The following is a 19562-nucleotide window of genomic DNA, read 5'->3' as shown; positions in this document are numbered from 1 at the left end:
ACCAAGAACTTATTCGCGTCATTTCCGTTAGCAGGGGAAAATAGGACCAACTGCAGAGATGAGGTGACAGATATCTTTCCTGGCAAAACCAGTGATAGTACACTCGTGATTAAAAGTTTGTTAGATAAGGAGAACAGGAAGATTGCGTGTACAATAATGGACGAAACGTGCACAATACCAGATTTTTGAATTCACTGACTATAATTATTTTGTGTTATGATTTACATGGACTTTAAATTTTATCTACTGTATATTATCATTATCTATTGTTAGAAATTCTATTATATTCAATCATATATTTTTATAAATAAAAATATAGTAATTGTCTAAGGGGGGAAGAATGTGGTAGTATCGGTCTATATTATCTCCATTTCATTATTTTCTACTTACTTGTCTACGTAAATTCCTATCTTCGTATTCGAGTTGTTTATTTCATGAAACAGGAAGAGAGTTATCTTTTATTTTCAAACGTATTTTATTACAAAACTTCTCATTGGTTACTTCTAGATTTATTATCAAATCACATTACAGGTAACTTTTACTTTCATTCTTTTGTTAAGAATAGTATTTAAACCCGAGCACAACCGTGCTCGGGGCTTCTGCTGAGCCATTCCTTGCAACAAGGTAAATATCAGGAGTTGCCTCACCCTGTATTTTTGATTATTGTTTCTTTATTTTTCCTATTTAGTTATATTTTTCTCTCAAGCCACATTCATTCCCCGGGATTATTATTTTGGTATTTATCATACAATTGTTGAACTTTATTAAAGGTTTAAAACTTTATTTATTTATTATTTTATTGCTAGCCTCACTCTAGGCGGACTCAAACTTACCTGGAAATATCTAAAGGGTTGAATACTTTATATAACACTTATCATCATTAAAAAAAAAAAACACAACGCGAAGTAAAAAGAACATATCAATAGTAGTGGCAGAATGCCCAACTACTACACTTAAAATATTAATATAGAGTAGTTGGGCAACAGTTTTTAATTGACGATATAAATTTGAATAAAAAATGGTTGAAGTAAAAGAAGTCTTTTTTTCTCAATTGAAGACCATTTAAAATGATCAACATTATAATGTGTATCATTAGCTTTTTTTTAAATTTTAAATTCTAAAAGGGATTTTTTTAAGTCAACTTATTTTTAGTGACATTGATTTTTTAGGATATTTTTATCAAGTTATAATTTGTTTTAAGTAGAAACTACTTGAAGTCATGATCATATGTGATTTTGAAGAATCTGTTGATGTGACAATTGTTTGCATTTTTATAGATGATAACAAAGTTATATCATGGAAGTACTAAACAAAATATAATGCACAAACTTCCTATTACCACAGTGCCTATTATACATAACTTAAACCAACTGGCATCTCATAAAGCTATGTTAATTGAATTTATTATATACTTTCAATTTCATCTCTTCTTTTTTCTTTAAAAGTTTGCGGGCATATATCACACGATATATGCCCGGAAACATTCCGGCCCGCAAACATTACGTCACAATCAAATTTCTACGCCGTTAATTTTCAAATTTTTCGTGTTTTTCATCTTTTACTCAGTTAAACCGATAAAGTTATTGTTAAAAATAAAATAGGTAAACAGTATTTTATATATTTGCGTAATACATAGAACATGGCCGGCTTTCATTGGTTCTTATACTTATGTCTATCTTTGTTAGATTTGAAACAATCCTTTCTAAAAAAAAAAAAATCAGAATACTTGATATTGAAATTCATCAACTACAGACAATTGTTTACCATTAAAATCGAATCTAAAATTGTTTACGTCCCTTCTCTCAAGTTTTCTCATGCTTGAATATATTGCACTCTTGTGTGATTGAAAAGCATAAATACTATTACGTCTACATCAAGTTCAAGGCCAGGGATTATAAGCACATTGAAATTTTGGCGCAATATATTCACATTCAAAAATGTCAAAGAAAGCAAACAAAAAAAGATACTCAAAGATCAGAAACTTTACAGAAGATATGCTATTTTGTTTCCGTCTTATTTGAGTCATGGAAAGACTCGGATCATTTCCGCCAGATGGGTAACTGAGTATTTTCTTAACTACCTTTGTACTAATGTCATGATTGTGCATAACAAAGGCCGATTTCGGTGGGGTAGGGTTTATTTTTGAATAATAGTTTTTGAGACGAGTCTTTAGAATCGGAAAAGCCTCGTTAATTGATTGATATTCATGTAATAACCATCGCGATCGATCGTTTGTCCCGAATTTGTTCTAAGAGTGAAATAGGCTGGCTGTTAGTATACAAGAATCGAAGAAATTTACAATCGATTATCGATTTGGAGGATTCCTTTTCGATTCATAATAAAAAATAATCCAGATCATGCAGTGAATTGGATTGAGTTGTTTCAGTCATTGAAATAAATCAAACGCTGACTGATTAAGTTTTTAAAATTATTAGCATGTTTTGAATTAAAGCCTTGTAAGTGTGCTAAATAAAATAAATAAAGGAAATGATAAAAATTTCAGATGAAAGACCATTGAGGAAATCACCAAGGAAGACACCAATTGTTATCCAGCATCAAAGACAGAGAGAACGGTCACCTGATATAGGTAATTAACATTTTTTTGATGTTTTATAGCCACAATATGACACTACAATTGACATGGAATAATAAGCAGTGGTAAACTTGGTATTAGAATGTTTAGCTGAGCTTATTGGTTCACACCTATGATGTTCCTGAATGAAACCTCTTTAAAATGTACTTTTTGTCAATCTATATGTCCCTGTGTCATGTGGCGACGGGGGACAATAAGATGAATTAGAAAATTGTAATAATTAATTTACACATTAAATAACATGTATGATAACATGAATAAGGTATTTTATTCTAACTGTTTTGATTATCTCTTTTGATAGATGAGAGACCTACAGTAACACCTGGTGTTCAGGAATACTTCAACTTGAGTAAGTATAAAAAAAACTTACACCTTTGTTCAATACTAAACGCCTTCTTTCAAATTATAATATTTTGTATGAAATTTCAAAATTTAAGTTATCGCCAGTGTTGTTCCTCAAATAAGTATCACAGTTTTTTTAAGGAAAAAAAATGTTTTTTTCATGAACTCTAATAAATTAGTTCTTCTTGTGTATGTGGGGTCAGAAAAGGGATGCCTCCCACCCCGATATTTTAATTTCAATTTTCCTTCGGTGAAACAATGAATGTTGTATGTATTATACACAGCCAAAATGTCAACGTATGTTTTTCATATGTGGTACTATTCATATGTTTATCATGTGTTTTTCATATGAGAAACATGCGTTTTGGCTAACGTATGTTTAACGCATGGGAAAAAACGGGTGTTTTTCATATGATTTTTAACGGGTGAAAAACATATGTTTTTCAACGTATGATAAACATATGTTTAAAAATTACACATGTAAAACATAGTTACAAGACATTGAAATGGAAGTCGTCTCTAGGTAACAGTTACTTTTAGAATATTCTTGTTTTGTATTACCAATTAATTTCTTTAATATCTGCAGTGTTAACAAAAATGGAAGAGATGCAGAAAGACATCAAAGTACTGAAAGCTGCATTGCTAGATGAAGATGAAAAAATTACGGACATAATGCCAAGGCCGCTTAGCAGCATAGAAGCACTTCAACAATTTGAAGAACAAATTGATGATGCCCTCCGGAAGAGACTAGTAAGGACATTTGTTTTAACATTACCTCAGTCATTATTGTTGAAAAAATGATTAAATCTCAAAACATAAATTGTGTTCATGTGCATTCCAGTTCTTTGACTAGTATTCAATACACTAACATCATATTATAAAGACATTCAAGCATTCATTTGTATTTTTTGAAAAGTAAGATAAAAAAAGAGAGAATTCTTGCTAAAATTCTATAGTAGCTTGTTGATTAATAGTCATAATAATTGCAATTTTATAAATAATTAATTATCTATTCAAACTTCAGATATCATTTGATTTTTTTTAATTGCATGTTTTTTAACTTTATAATTGAATGTCCTTGCCAGTCTCCAAGGGGGTAGTGATGCTGCAAAAATATGCAGAAAGATAATGCGAACATGCATGACAAATGGATGCATGAGCCAGTTCAGTGGCATTGGCCAAAAGGGCAAGGCTAGATTTATGGACACCAAATTATTTACTATTGTTATAGGTTAGTGATTTTTTCTTAAGTGTAAGTTATTTTACTGAAAGTAAATCAGTATAAATAAACCTCTCACATGACAGGTATTGGACAAAATTTCATTCAAATTTGGGAACAATAAAGTATAAAAACGGTATTCCTGGTTAAATGTAAGAAATAAGAACATTTTCAAAATGGTGTCTTTTTAATATGTTTGCTGGTATTTTGGCATTTTAGTAAAATTATGGTAGGTCAGCATCAAGGTGACATTTTTTCAGCTTCATTGATTTACATTTTTGACATTTTTACCTATAAATAAATGTATGCATATAAGTTGAACTATGTAAAAGTAGTATACTTATGGTATTCTGAGTATAGGACCGTTACATGATTTTATTACTCTATAATATTGACCTGATCTTACGGAGTTGAACTTTCTCGGACTTATTGTTAAACTTTTAAAGAACAACCCCGAAATGATTGACCCATAACCGATCAGGTCAATTAAATAGAGTAATATGTTTGTACAATTTAAAATAGTGCAAGTGGATTTAGTAAAAACTTGCAACTTTTTTGTAGATGCTGGAAGAAAAGCTTTAAAAAAAAACAAATTTCAGTGGAAGAACTAAAGAATGAGGTGTTTGAGGTGTTAAGAAGTGCCCCGAATAAACCAGGAGGCTCCAATTACATGAAGGTATGTTTTATTAATGATTTAATTTAGAATTCATTTAATAGGTAGACATGATGTTCAAAGTTAATTAACAAGAGACCATTTTCACAACAAACTACCATTTTTTTTAAACAAAACTTTCGATAGATGTCTGTATCGCTGGTACACTTCCAGATTTTGGCTCTAGCTTCACTGATGAGACCAAATAGGTCGTTATGTACATTTGGTTCAACAAAATTCACACAGATACATCCAACAATAAGTGGCCTTCAAAATAACAAGGCCCCTTCTTCATTGATCTGATTTGATTGGATTGGAATTTTTATTTTTATTAAAACATTTATAAATACATTTTGCTTTGACATCAATTCTGACATTCTTCTAATATCACAAAATGTGGACATATTGTTTCGCAAAACTCTGTTGGAGTTTCCATTATTTTGAATGTACTTGCGACTCGCATGATACTATTGGGGAAAGCCGATGTACTAAATAAATATTCATGTCCCTCCATGAGAAGATTGTCAATTGATAGCATCTGTTGTTCTTTAACATTTTTTGGTCTACTTTATAGGGTTGTTATAGATAAATATATATAAATGTCAAGCTCCAAAATAAACCCAACAATGTTAGACCTGTATGAAATTTACAACAAATTTATGGTCGTTCCCTCATATATGTAAACTCTCATTTATCTGTTATCTTTTTTTAATATAGAAACAAAAGGAAAAGAGGCGGAGGTGCTTGCCTGAAATCCCAGAGGATGACTGATTGTGAGACGTTACACATTTCTACACTGTGTTTCGGAAATTCCAGAGAACAGAGGATGACTGATTGTGAGACGTTACAAATTTCTACACTGTGTTTCGGAAATCCCAGAGAACAGAGAATGACTTACACGACTTTAAAAATTCCCCACTATGTTTTTTAAAATCCAATGTTACTGTTATATTTGCCTTTTTTTCATATCTAAATAGTAAATATTTAAAACTCTAAATAATATCTTTTGAATCCATATCTCCACAGGACAGTGGTATTTAAATGTCATTTTGCATCCATCGTCATTCCCACATGCTAAAAACAAAAATCAAAGAATAACAGAAAAGAAAAAAGTAAACACTAATCAAATAAGATTGAATACAATGCTTCATATAGTTTATTGCAACTTTTGAAAATAGGGATGTTTAGAAAATGATATTTTACCGTTAAAAGTGTCTTATAACAATGTTTTGAACACAGTTCATAATATCGTTTTGAAAACATTTCATAATATTGTTTTGAAAACGTTTTGTTATATTATTATAAAACATTTAATTAAAATGTTTTTAAATGTTTTCAAACAACGTTTTGAAAATGCTTAAGAGAAACATTTTGAAAACGCTTTTACAAAACGATAAAAAAAACTTTTCGAAAACTGTTTTTCAAAACGTTTCCATTCTGTTTCTAGCGCCATACAAAAAACGTTTTAAAAACATTTTAAAAAAATGTTTTCACGCTTTTAAAAGAAACGTTTCTAACATGTTTCTGTAACGTTTCTGTGTTACCTGGGATCCGGGTTAGGATATATCCTCAGTACCCCTTGCTTGTCGTAAGAGGCGACTAAATGGGGCGGTTCTTCGGAGGAGACCGCAATAAAACCGAGGTCCCGTGCCACAGCAGGTGTGACACGATAAAGATCCCTCCCTGCTCAATGGCCATAAGCGCAGAGCATAGGCCTAAATTTTGCAGCCCTTCACCGGCAGTGGTGACGTCTCCATATGAGTGAAATATTCTCGAGAAGGACGTTAAACAATATTCAATAAATTCAATAACTGTTTATCAGAAACCTATTGCGTGGAATCATATGCATGGATATTAACTATAGAGTGTTTCAGACATGTTGGTTATTCATTACAAATAGTTGGAAAACAGAGGACCCAATATAAAACCCCGAGAGATTCCGATGGTAACATATTTTTCCTTTGAGACTGTCCCTTTTCATTTGCCACATTGCAATCTTTCATGTAGATAAGAATGAAACCATTAAAAAGTCTTTTCAAAAATATCCAACGATAAAAGTTCGTGTATCAATACATCATGATTAAACGTGTCAAATGCTTTGCTTAGATCAATAAAAAGTAAACCTGTATGTTTCCCTTTATCGATGTTCTCTAGCCAATTGTCAATATAATACGTAAAGCAGCGGTGTTTAAATCTGAAAACTGCTTATTTGCATCCAAATACTCTTAGAAAGTGTCAAAACATGTCTGTCCATAATTTTGCTTATAATAGGTAAAACAGATACAGGTTTATAGTTATTGACATGGAAATTATCTCCAGATTTAAAAGCGGGGTAACTCTTGCTTTTTTCATTCATTTACAACGTCACGCTACCGTATAGAGAAATTCATAATGAAACATGTCAGCTACAACATAAATACCCACTCTCAGTAATTTTACAGAAATTCATCCATACCTGCAATTTTTGAACTTGACATGCTTTTTTTTAATTCTAAAAAATATATTTGGAATTATGAATGAACATTTTGGCATTAGTTGTTCGATTTTTGGTAGTGAATCATAATTTTTGTTTTGCAAATTTATTACATATGCCACAAACGAATTCATTGAAGGGATTTGAAATTTGACGCTGCATTGGTTTATCGCATTATCAGCAAAAACTCTTTTAGGATCACCAATTACTCTTACAATGTGGTTCATTTCTGATCGATAAAAGGCACAGTCTGATTCGTGGCGGGATCTTAACGTAGGTCGCGGGTTTACAGACTTTTTTCTCTCACTCAAAAACCCAATCTGAAAATTTGACCGATGTATCTTGACAATGTATATACTACTCTGTGAAAATTATTTTTCATTCAACAGCACAGTTTTTTTTTTTTAGCAATTACGTCTTGAACGAACAAGCACCACTGTTTGAACGGTAGCGACACTATTTTCCATTGAATTATATAGAAAATAATAGTGATTGACTTTATTCATTGAATAATTCAACTTAAAATAGACAAAATTTGGTGTTGTTCAACTTGATAATATTGATATCAAAGCGAAACAAAAACAATTTGAAAAATATTTATGAAAAAAAAATTATGGGGTAACCGAGTTCGTTTTTTAAAGAAAAAGATGTCAAAATTTGATAAAACCCATCAAAGCAACAGTTTCAACAAATAACGTTACAAATATTCGCGACGTCGTTCAACAACGTTATTCATTTACTTTTCATGCATCACTTTAAGAAGAACTCAAGACAACGTTATTGACTCCTGATTTTGAAGGGGAAATCAAACATGTAGGGACAAAATAATCAATTACTCATGAAATATATATCGCAAAATTTCTTAATATATATAAATGAGTACATTTATTGCGCTATATATCTTGATTACCTAGCGCGGCTAATAATTACAATTATTTTCTTCTTTTGCGATCACATGTAACAATGAATGAACTAATACGATAGTATATGTTTTTATTTTTGAATCACATTAAGGTTAAATGTTTAATTTCATATAGTTTAATAATGTCTTAAAATTCTAACCAGAAATACAAATAAAGTTGTTCTTATTTTAAAATATATTTATATTAATTTAACAACACTTCTCCCCCTCACAAACACATAGAAATGCTCACTTCCCCAAGCCAAGCAGCCCTTCGAAAACATTAACGCGATTTAGAACTATAGGTAATCATTTTTAACTTGTATTGCAGATTCACTTGAAACGTCTGCTACTTTTTCTTATTTTCGACCAACTTCACTCGCTTGTTCTTTTTAATCGCTGGGCGCGCATGCGCCAGCAATTATTAGGAGGGAACTCAAAAGTATTCCAATCAACGGCACCTATCGGCAAATTTACAAAGCATTCAGAACAAATACATAGTGTAAGGAACAATAACTCTGGGTAGACATTAAAAATGTCCTCATGCTATGCGCTTCTGTCAAAATACCGATGCAGTATCATATATTTCTTAAATTACTTAGAATAATCTTGTGCTGCAATAGCAAACGAATGTTTTATGACACGTTTTGAAACGTGTTGCGTAGGATATGAAATACACGTGTATTTGACACTGCTGTTCGCTTCAAATAAGTGAGTTGACTGTTCAACTAACTCTCTATCACTATTAATGTTGCATTACTTACCGTCTAAATATGTAAATTCCATAAAACAAACTATTACTAAGTTTTCCATTCAAATGATGACTTTCATGTTGCAATATTTATCTCCCGAAATTGAAGAGTTCCAATAGCTTGTTTTTAAACGGTATGTGGTGATACAATGTATCAGTAACTAGATAACACAGACTATAGGAACTCTTCAGTTTCAGGAGATAAAATATTGTGCCATGGAAGTCATCATTTGAACGGAAAATATGGTGACTATTTTTTTTTGGGGGGGGGGGAGGGGGGATTTTCATACCTGAACGGTAATCAAGTGATAGAATCTCAGCCGATATTACATCATTACAAGCCAAGCCTAACTATTCTCAGTACTCTCGGTACTTTGATTACATTTAGAGTCTTGAGCTCGTTGCACTGTTTGAAATAATTGTTTATTTGTTGTTCCCCAATACATTTGTAAATCGTGTTCACTACTCGTCATTTATTTGGTATACTCGATCCTCAAAATGTTCTAGGCATTTGATTTTTGACTGGGATGGTCGATAACCCCCAACCCCCAACCCCCAATATTTATCGTCGTAGAGTTCATTAATTTAATTTCTACAGTAAGCCTTTCAAACATTTCACACTTTCATACATTTTTGATTGCCCATTTCTCTTTAAAGTACATTAGGACCCCCCCCCCCCCCGCCATGTCTATTGCGATATCTGCGTACAATGTGGTAACTGTTCACCTGCATTTCCGTGATACCTGAAAATAGCCAGCACACCGCAATTCCCGGCTTTCAGTAAAATTCTTATTTAGTCCACTTTATTCATTAAACCATCTTGACATGGGCAAATTTTGTACCTTTAGGGGGATCAATGTCATTTTCTTTAGTTATTTCGTTATTGCAGTTTTTTCAGCTACTCCGTCGATACAAATCCAATCAATATTATCATTTCCAATAAACTTAACATCCGGTGGATTATTACTCTCACAGACTATACATGTATAGGTAGCAATCCAGGATTTAATTGAATATTAGAAACCACGAGGCACAAAACCATGAATTACTGAATTGTTTTCACCTCACATGTGTACATGATATGTACTTTGATGAGCCTTTCCTATGTTTAGCACATTCGAAATAGTCGAAACGGGATGGTTTCAGCTTCTCCATCGTTAACTTCCCATATTTATGTAGCAATTTCCCATTATCACATATATATGGTGTTCATATCTCTCAACTGATTGAATACGTAAGAGGTTGTTCTGCGTATGATCAGTTTTTAAATCGAGGGAAGCTACTGTGAAAGAAGTTGATGGTACAAGGGTTTCCACAGTCTCGTTTAAAGTCAACATTTTGCAAATTCTATGCTCGTTATAACGATCCAGTTTGTCAATACAACTTATCATTGGGTCAATTGCTGTCTGACGTGTTTCACATCGATTGTTAGGCCGTTCTTGGCACACTGATTTTGACTACGGATAACTCTGTTTACCTGATCAGGATATAGGGCTCACGGTGGGTGTGACCGGTCGACGGGGGATGCTTAGTCCTCCTAGGCACCTGATCCCACCGCTGGTGTGTCCAGGGGTCCATGTTTGCCAAACTCTCCATCTTATAATTCTTATAGGAGTTATGAGAGTGATCATTGTTCGTTATATTCACTTTTCATCGAATTGGTCAAATATTTAAAAAGTAGGCCCAATGTCACAAGGTAAAGTTCACGGAATAACGAGATAATGCCATAAAAACATATATTCACAAAATGGAAAAACCCCACCTTAGATAGTTCAGAAGAAATTGAATAGATCAGGTTTACCATAAAACTAGGTCAAACTCCAAAGTCAAAAGATTAAAAACGATTGTACCATACGGTCTTTATATACAAAATATCAAAAACCTACCTATAACCGTTCCGGATATATCAAATAGCTTATGTTTTCCTAAACGTAAGTCAACGATTGTCTGTGCTTAGTATAAGGACTAGGATCATCAAATTTTGTCAGTTGATGCATCTTAGGAACTTATATCATGTTGTCTCAAATGTAGGTCATCGTGACCTACTTTTTGAATTGCGCAGGTAATTATTATTAAACGGATTTTGATGCATATCTTGGACACTTTTTAGCCTATGATCATCAAAAGTAGTAAGTTGATGGACCATGGGACCTTAAAGTGCGTCATGTATAAAGTATGCCACTATGACCTACTTTCTGAATTTTATGCTTATCATTTATGAATACATTTTAAGTTGTAATTTCAGATACCGATAGGTTTAGAATCATCAAACCTTGTAAGTTGATACGTCTAGAGGCCTCAAAACATATTTTTTTTAAAAAGTAGGTCACAGTGACCTACTTTTTTAATTTTGCAGACATTCAAATTTCACATTTTCAATTTTAGATGCATATTTTGGACACTATGAAAGTTAGGATCATCAAACTTTGTCAGTTGATGCATCTTGAGTCTTCATAGTTTGTTGATCAAAAAGTAGGTCACTGTGACCTACTTTTAGAATTTGACGGCTATATTTTAATATTTCAGATACTATTTGACTTACAATTATCAAACTTTGTCAGTTGATGCATGTTGAGTCTTTAGTGTGTTGACTAAAAAGTATGTCACCGTGATCTATTTTTGGATTTTGACGGCTATATTTGAATATTTCAGATACTATTTGACTTACAATCATCAAACTTTGTTAGTTAATGGCTCTTGAGTCTTCAGAGTGTGTCGACCAAAAAGTAGGTCACTGTGACCTACTTTTGGAATTTGACGTTTATATTTGAATAGTTCAGATACTATTTGACTTCAATTATCAAACTTTGTCAATTGATGCATCTTGAGTCTTTGGAGTCTGTCGACCAAAAAGTAGGTCACTGTGGCCTTCTTTTGGAATTTGACGGCTATATTTGAATACTATTTGACTTGTCAGTTGATGCATCTTGAGTCTTCAGTGTGTCGACCAAAAGTAGGTCACCGTGACCTACTTTTGAACAGTTACATTTAAATTTTCAGGTACTATTTGACTTAACATCGTCAAATTTTGTCAGTTGAAACATCTTGAGTCCTCGGAATGTGCAGACTATGAATTAGGTCACCTTGATCTACTTTTTTAACTTCAAAGCTATATCTAAATCAAATGCTAAGAGGCCTAGAATCATGAACCTTTTCAGTTGATGTATCTTGAGTCCTCGGAGTGTGTCAATTAAGTAGCAGGTTACTGTGATATACGTTTTTAATTTCATGGCTATATTTAGAGATTTCAGATACTAAGTGACTTAGATCCATCAAACTTATTAAGTTGATGCATCTTGGCTTCTCAGAGTGTGTCAGCTAAAAGGTAGGTCACTGTGACCTACTTTTGCTTTTTTTTTTTGCAAATCTATACATCTTTCAAACTAAAAATCCAAGGATCATCAAACATTCACTTAACTCACTCTTTGTTTTTTATTTCAACAGAGCTGAAAAAGTTAAAAAGCAATTTTGTTGATATTGGTTTTAAGAACCATTCTCCAACAATGGCATGACATGTAATTGCATTAAAAATCGGACAAAATACAATGCGATCCCCTTGTTCTAATTGTATGCGTAGCAAATTCGGCATTTAGCACCCCAACCGTCTCTATGTCCCTCGAAAAAATTCATGTAGAAGAGAAATATGTACTACTCAGATATGCACGTAGGTTAAGTAACTTCGTTTTGTAATTATTTTGATTGCCTAATCTAATAGTGTACTGTATGATACCCCCTTCATACATTATCATGTGATAGGTCTTTAAAAGCTTGTTAATTGATGAATCTTGGTTAGTGAGAATTTTTGCCTGTTCTACAATGTATCAGAAGAGCGATTCTAGGCCCATGGCTCTTGTATATAAGGCGCTATATAAATTTTATTTATTAGTATATATATCATATCGTGATCTGTATTGCAGTGGTCACTAGTGAGTGTCCGTTTGTATAGATGCCCCACGGATCTAGGTGTTATTTATTTGTATACCACCACAAAGATTGGACAGCGGCTGAGGTAGGACCAAGACAGATCTATGATAGTCACTGTTAGGCTTGACAGGGGATGCATACTTCTCTTAGGCACCTGATCCCACCTATGGTGTGTCCAGGGTTCCGTGTTTGCCCAACTATCTATTTTGTATTGCTTATAGGAGTTATGAGATTGATCACTGTTCGTTATCTTCACCTTTTATACAGACAGAAATAGACCGTTATTGCCACATCAGTTCACAATTGACTTACATTAATAAACTGTTATTACCCATCGATCGACAACTAACTTACAGACACTATTAATTGACTAATCAGTCCACAACTGACAAACGGACAATAATAAACTTTTAGCACATCAGTCTAGAATATAAAACTTATAAGGTACCAATTTTGATGCACCAGATGCGCATTTCAACAAATAATGTCTCTTCAGTGATGCTCCACCGAAATGTTTGAAATCCGAAATAACAATGAAGTTTTAGAGCTATTATAGGGAAAACAATGTGCCAAAAAGTAGAGTCAAATTGTCTAAGGATAAGAGCTATGCTTGAGGGAGATAATCCTTAATTTTGAAATGAATTTCTAAATTGTACAACAGCAATTAAATATACATCTGTATTTTCAAGCTAGTAACGAAGTACTGTACTTAGCTACTGGGCTGTAGAGACCCCCAGGGACTAAAACTGACATACAGATAAAAATAATATTTCATTGAGAAATCAGGCAAATACTGACATTTATACATAAAATTCTTATCTATTAGGAAGTTTGGTCTGGTTGAATCGTGATTGAGGACTGCTCTAATTTTGCTATCTTTCGACATAGATAAACACGTGTAGTTTACTTGATATTTACAACCACCGTCATAATGTGGAGGTTTTTTATTCCGTTGATATCTGTTACTCTTCTGCAAGGTCAGAGGTTAATCATTTTATGTCTTATTAAGTTGAATGATAGAGGCTAATCCATTGATATAAACACTGACTTCATTTTCAAATGAATAACCGAGTTATGGTAAACATTTGTTTACTGAAAAACAGTTGATATGAGGTCATATAACGTCACGTGTGTGCTGAATGTATGAAAAGAAACATATATATATTGAAAACATGAATTTCAATAATGACAAAAGGTAATTATGAAATAAAAAGGTATGGGAGAGTCAGTTTGAGGAAATAATTTCATGAAATTCCATTAATAGTTGGTAATTACCGTACCCTGACCTGTATTGTAGGGGTCACTAGTGAGTGTCCGCTTGGATGGATTTCCAATGAATTTAGCTGTTATCTGTATACCACCATAAAGATTGGACAGCGGCTGAGGTAGGACCCAGACAAATCTATGATAATCCCGGTCAAGCTTGAGAGAGACCTACGACATTCGCTGCGAATCCCGAGTTTTCTTACTTGAAGTCTGTCAAAGACTAAATAGATATTCAATGCAGATATTTTCAGTATTTAATTGATAGCAAGCTGTTGTAGTCAGCTGTAGTCAGTTGTAGTCAGCTGTTGTCAGTTGTAGGACATTTATAAGTTATCAATGTCTCTGTATGGCATCTGTAGACTGAGGTGACGATTTATATTGCCTATGAATTTGTGGCCGACATGACAAAAACAGTCGACAGTAACATTTCTGGGAATGTATCATAGGCGGATCCAGGAATTTGTGAAGGGGGGTCTAACACGTGATCTTTTAATTACTTTTCACAATCCCTAATCAATTTGCACCTTTTCCCTTGTGTATGTAACAGTTTAGGGGGGGGGGGTCTTGAGACAGTTTTATACACGAAAATGTTTCGCCTGTTTAACTACTTCTCAAAAAAGTTGATGGTACAAGAGTTTCCACAGTCTCGTTTAAAGTCAGCATTTCCTACTCACTGTTATCGCTATACTCAGATTTGATTTTAAATAATAATAAAAAATGATTTAAAGATTACTCCCAATAGGCCAGGTGTTTGGGGACCGCCTAGGCCCCCACAAGCTCTGCAGTAACTGGTGCAAAATCCTGCGTTCTGGGCATTTCTTGGCCCTTCGTTTTTCACTTTCAAATTGTCTGCTTCTTAAACAAAACTTATATGTTAAATATATTTTTAAGACTTCTTAAGTGATACTTGTATCTGACGAAAATATCGTAAATATATATCAGTGTATCGTCTTATTTATCGTAGAAATTAAATATCCACCTTTCATTTCATTTTGACTCAAAGTCTCGCTAAAATTGAATAAGTTAATTTTTTTGGTCCGTAGAAAGGAGGATTCGGACCCCCTGGACTCCCTCTGGATCAGCCCTTGTGTATTGAAAAACAAAAGAAATAAAAAAGAATGGTTTTCAGGAAAGGCCCGTATTATAAGAATTTCTGTATGAGGAATATAGTAACCTTTTACCGGGACTTTCAAAATAGGCCGATTTCAAAACGCCTATTTTTCTGCGTGTCGACATGAGGTTTCACGGTATTCCACTGGAAAAGAATCAACAGTTATATGTATCTGTTTATAACGTGGTTTTAATGTGGAGTATATGAATTGACAAGTTGTAGATAGACGCAGGTATAATCCTAAGTATGTTGCAGTGAATTTCTTTTCGCCCTCTTGACGAATTGACTGATGCCCGTAGGTGTACAACCTACAAATATTGCTGTTAATTTCTAGACTGCTTCAAGTTTGATATACTTATCTGGCGTAGGTGTTGTAAACTTTTCACTTTGTTGTCTTGTTCTGCAGAACTACTATGTCAATTTCAAATGAACTTGACAACGTATCATTCCTGTATTCCTGGGTAAACGAGTTTCAAGTTTGTTCATTTCGGAGTCACTGTCCCCTTGCAAGGGGATATAATTAGCAATATCATAAATAGGCTTGAGCCTTTTAAGATATAATTATGTATACTAAGTGATGGCTCCTAGGATCAAGAAGGAGCCGAATTAAATGTGTGAATATGAACAGTCTTCTACAGCGTAAGGAATCACATCAGCATAAATTCCCCCAAGAAAAAATGTTCTGTTAATCAGAATCATTTAAGAAATTAATAACAATATTAAACGGTTTACTTGAATATGAACTTAATTGGCTACATGCTGAAATCCTCTGAGGCCCCAGATGCTTCGCAATAGATTTGATCACGTACATACCAAAGCCATATATCAGTGAAGTTTTAGACATTTGTATTTATTTCTTATATTGATGATTAACAAAGTCAAATCATTTTAGAAAAATATTCAAATCAGCAAAATGTGTTTTGTAATTGTGATAACGTCTCAGGAAGTTTACACAGAAATAAACATGTTTTGCTATTTTGTAGGTACATCTTCGGAAACATATTTATAAATCCACGCATATACATGTAGTTTGTAATATATTTATAAATCCACGCATATACATGTAGTTTGTAATATATTTATAAATCCACGCATATACATGTAGTTTGTAATATATTTATAAATCCACGCATATACATGTAGTTTGTAATATATTTATAAATCCACGCATATACATGTAGTTTGTAATATATTCATAAATCCACGCATATACATGTAGTTTGTAATATATTTATAAATCCACGCATATACATGTAGTTTGTAATATATTTATAAATCCACGCATATACATGTAGTTTGTAATATATTCATAAATCCACGCATATATATGTAGTTTGTAATATATTTATAAATCCACGCATATACATGTAGTTTGTAATATATTTATAAATCCACGCATATACATGTAGTTTGTAATATATTCATAAATCCACGCATATACATGTAGTTTGTAATATATTTATAAATCCACACATATACATGTAGTTTGTAATATATTTATAAATCCACGCATATACATGTAGTTTGTAATATATTTATAAATCCACGCATATACATGTAGTTTGTAATATATTCATAAATCCACGCATATATATGTAGTTTGTAATATATTTATAAATCCACGCATATACATGTAGTTTGTAATATATTTATAAATCCACGCATATACATGTAGTTTGTAATATATTTATAAATCCACGCATATACATGTAGTTTGTAATATATTTATAAATCCACGCATATACATGTAGTTTGTAATATATTTATAAATCCACGCATATACATGTAGTTTGTAATATATCTATAAATCCACGCATATACATGTAGTTTGTAATATATCTATAAATCCACGCATATACATGTAGTTTGTATATAATGTTCCTCGTGTGAGTGTTATGACAACCGGATCTCTTGTTGTTTTACAGGATGATTGCAAGAGCCGAAATTCTTACCTCCTAAATATTGGAGATCGATCAGAAAACGAATTCCTCCGAGCGGTTCTTCATGTACAGGAAAACGAAGGTACGGAGAACAGAAGCTATGTATCTGCTATGTTATTTCCGTTAAAAACATGCACAAGTTATAATTAGAAAAAGGTGTTTGTAATACAATGATTTTTTTTTATCCGATATCAAGGTGATAGTACAGGAGTTTCAACAGTTTCAATGAAAGCTGTAATTTCGAAATACACTGTACTATGTTCGCTGTAATGATCTTATTTGGATATACAAACTGTTATTAGGTCGAATGTTGTGTAAAGTGTTTCATACTAATTGTTAAGCCGTTCCTTACGTACTGACGTTTACTTTGGATTACTCCGTTTACACCTGATTAAGAATTAATTTAGGCGAGTTTAGCCGATCATCAGGGGATGCTTACTCCCCCTAAGCACCCTGTTCCAGATCCTTTATGTCCAGGAGTCAGTATATGCTCTATTTCCTATTTTTAATACATTTCTATGAGGTTTATGAGATCAATCATTGTTCGTTATTATCACTGTTATTCGATTTTATCTGATTTGTGAAACGATGAAGATAATGAACAGTGGTCAATCTCATAACTCCTATAATGAATATAAAAAAGAGCATGGGCAGACACGGACCCCTGGATATGTCAAAGGTGGAGTTATATGCCTATGAGAAGTGTTCATCCCCTGTCGACGGGTCATAAGTACCATGACAAGTTTAGTGTCTATCTTAATTAGCTAAACGGGGAAATACGTAATCAGAATCAATGTGGCTAGAACGGCCTAACCAAAAATTAGCATTTAAAGGACGGCAGAACAATTGGTATGAAACACGTCAGACAACACTTAACTGAATGAGTTTGCATTGACACACTAGATCCTTATGACTACCATAGCATTTACAAAAAGCTGATTTATATGAAACTCTTGAAAACCCTGTAACATATATGAATGTATCTGGTTTTGCCTATTTAATATTAAATGAATCCGTAAATGTATCTATATCTGATTTTATCTTGCAAATGTTTCTAGTGGGTTTTTTCATGATTGAATATGTGAATGAAAGGTGAATATAATAAACAGTGATCAATCTCACAACTCCTATAAACAATACAAAATAGAGAGTTGGGCAAACACGGACCCCTGGACACACCAGAGGTGGGATCAGTTGCCTAGGCTGAGTAAGCATCCTTTGTCGTCCGGCCAGTCACACATGCCGTGAACTTTATATCATAAACAGGTAAACGGAGTTATTCGTAGTCAATATGGTTTGGTGTGGCATATACGCGAATGTGTCTGATTTTATCTTATTGGAGTGAAAAAGGAATATAGTTCTATTTGGTTGAATTTTGTAGAGGATTTGTGGATAGGTATAACTGACGTTACATTGGATAATACATATGATTTTATTGGTTGATGTGAGACTGTTTCTGGTTTTGTCTGATTGATGTGGGAATATATCAGGTTTTGACTGGTTGATGTGCGAATGTATCTAGTTTTGTCTTGTTGATATTTGTAGAGGGCAGCCAAATGACAACCATAATCAGGACTGTATGCAACTTTACCATGCAGTTCAATACCACTGGGACGATGACCAGTGTGAGGACCAAAAACATTTCATCTGCGAAAGAGAGTAGGTCTCCGTTATTTTGTATTGATATAATAATAATAATAATAATAATCGTGTACATTATTTCTATTTGTTCGTATCTCCATCAATGTAATTGGTCCTTATTCATTTTGCTTTTTGTGTACAATTGTATGTACACATGCAGGTGTATGTAGTAACAATAGGTATGTGTATACAAACCATTTGCAAGCCGTTACTCGTCTACGAGATTGATGGATTCCATATTTAAAATGACAGTTACTTCTTCTAGTATTTCGATATCTGCAAAATCCCGTTTTTTTTTTGTTTTCAGAAATTCCAGCGGGGAACTTCTCGGATAAACTTCCAGTTAAAGCTATATTTTTGTAATTCTGTGATCAAGGATATCAATAAATAGTCATTGGTACAGCGTCTTACCAATCGTTTGTCCCATAAAAGCTTTTACTGACAGTAATTCTACTGTTTAAATCATTTCATGCAATATATGTCCAACTTTTAATTCACTTGTGAGATACATCGATGACGTTTTGTCTATTAACAATGATAGCTTTCATTCATATGTCGATTTGATATATCCATGTGAGCTCGAAATAAAGGACACCACGGAGTCGTCAACTTCTGCTTCATACTTAGATATTTTATTGAAAGTAGACATTAACAGCAAACTGACAACTCAACTGTATGACAAACGGGATGATTTCAGCTTCTCCATCGTCACCGATTGTTAAGCCGTTCTTGGCACACTGACTGCGGAT

At 33.2% G+C, this 19562-nt stretch overlaps 2 long non-coding RNA genes across 2 annotated transcripts; both read left to right on the top strand.

Annotated features, from left to right (window-relative positions):
- The first annotated feature begins 2503 nt into the window (after positions 1–2503).
- LOC125658003 (uncharacterized) lies at positions 2504–3844 on the top strand. The gene is made up of 3 exons (XR_008801421.1): positions 2504–2587; positions 2895–2942; positions 3522–3844. It is a non-coding gene; the product is annotated as an uncharacterized LOC125658003 (long non-coding RNA).
- Positions 3845–4022: 178 nt separating this feature from the next.
- LOC125674319 (uncharacterized) lies at positions 4023–5961 on the top strand. Its single transcript, XR_008801420.1, has 3 exons — positions 4023–4166; positions 4716–4830; positions 5524–5961. It is a non-coding gene; the product is annotated as an uncharacterized LOC125674319 (long non-coding RNA).
- The last annotated feature ends 13601 nt before the right edge of the window (positions 5962–19562 follow it).

This window comes from Ostrea edulis, chromosome 3, assembly GCF_947568905.1.
Source record: "Ostrea edulis chromosome 3, xbOstEdul1.1, whole genome shotgun sequence".
NCBI classification, from domain to species: domain Eukaryota; kingdom Metazoa; phylum Mollusca; class Bivalvia; order Ostreida; family Ostreidae; genus Ostrea; species Ostrea edulis.
The sequence above is the reverse complement of the archived record's forward strand: the minus strand, read 5'-3'. Positions and strand labels throughout refer to the sequence as shown.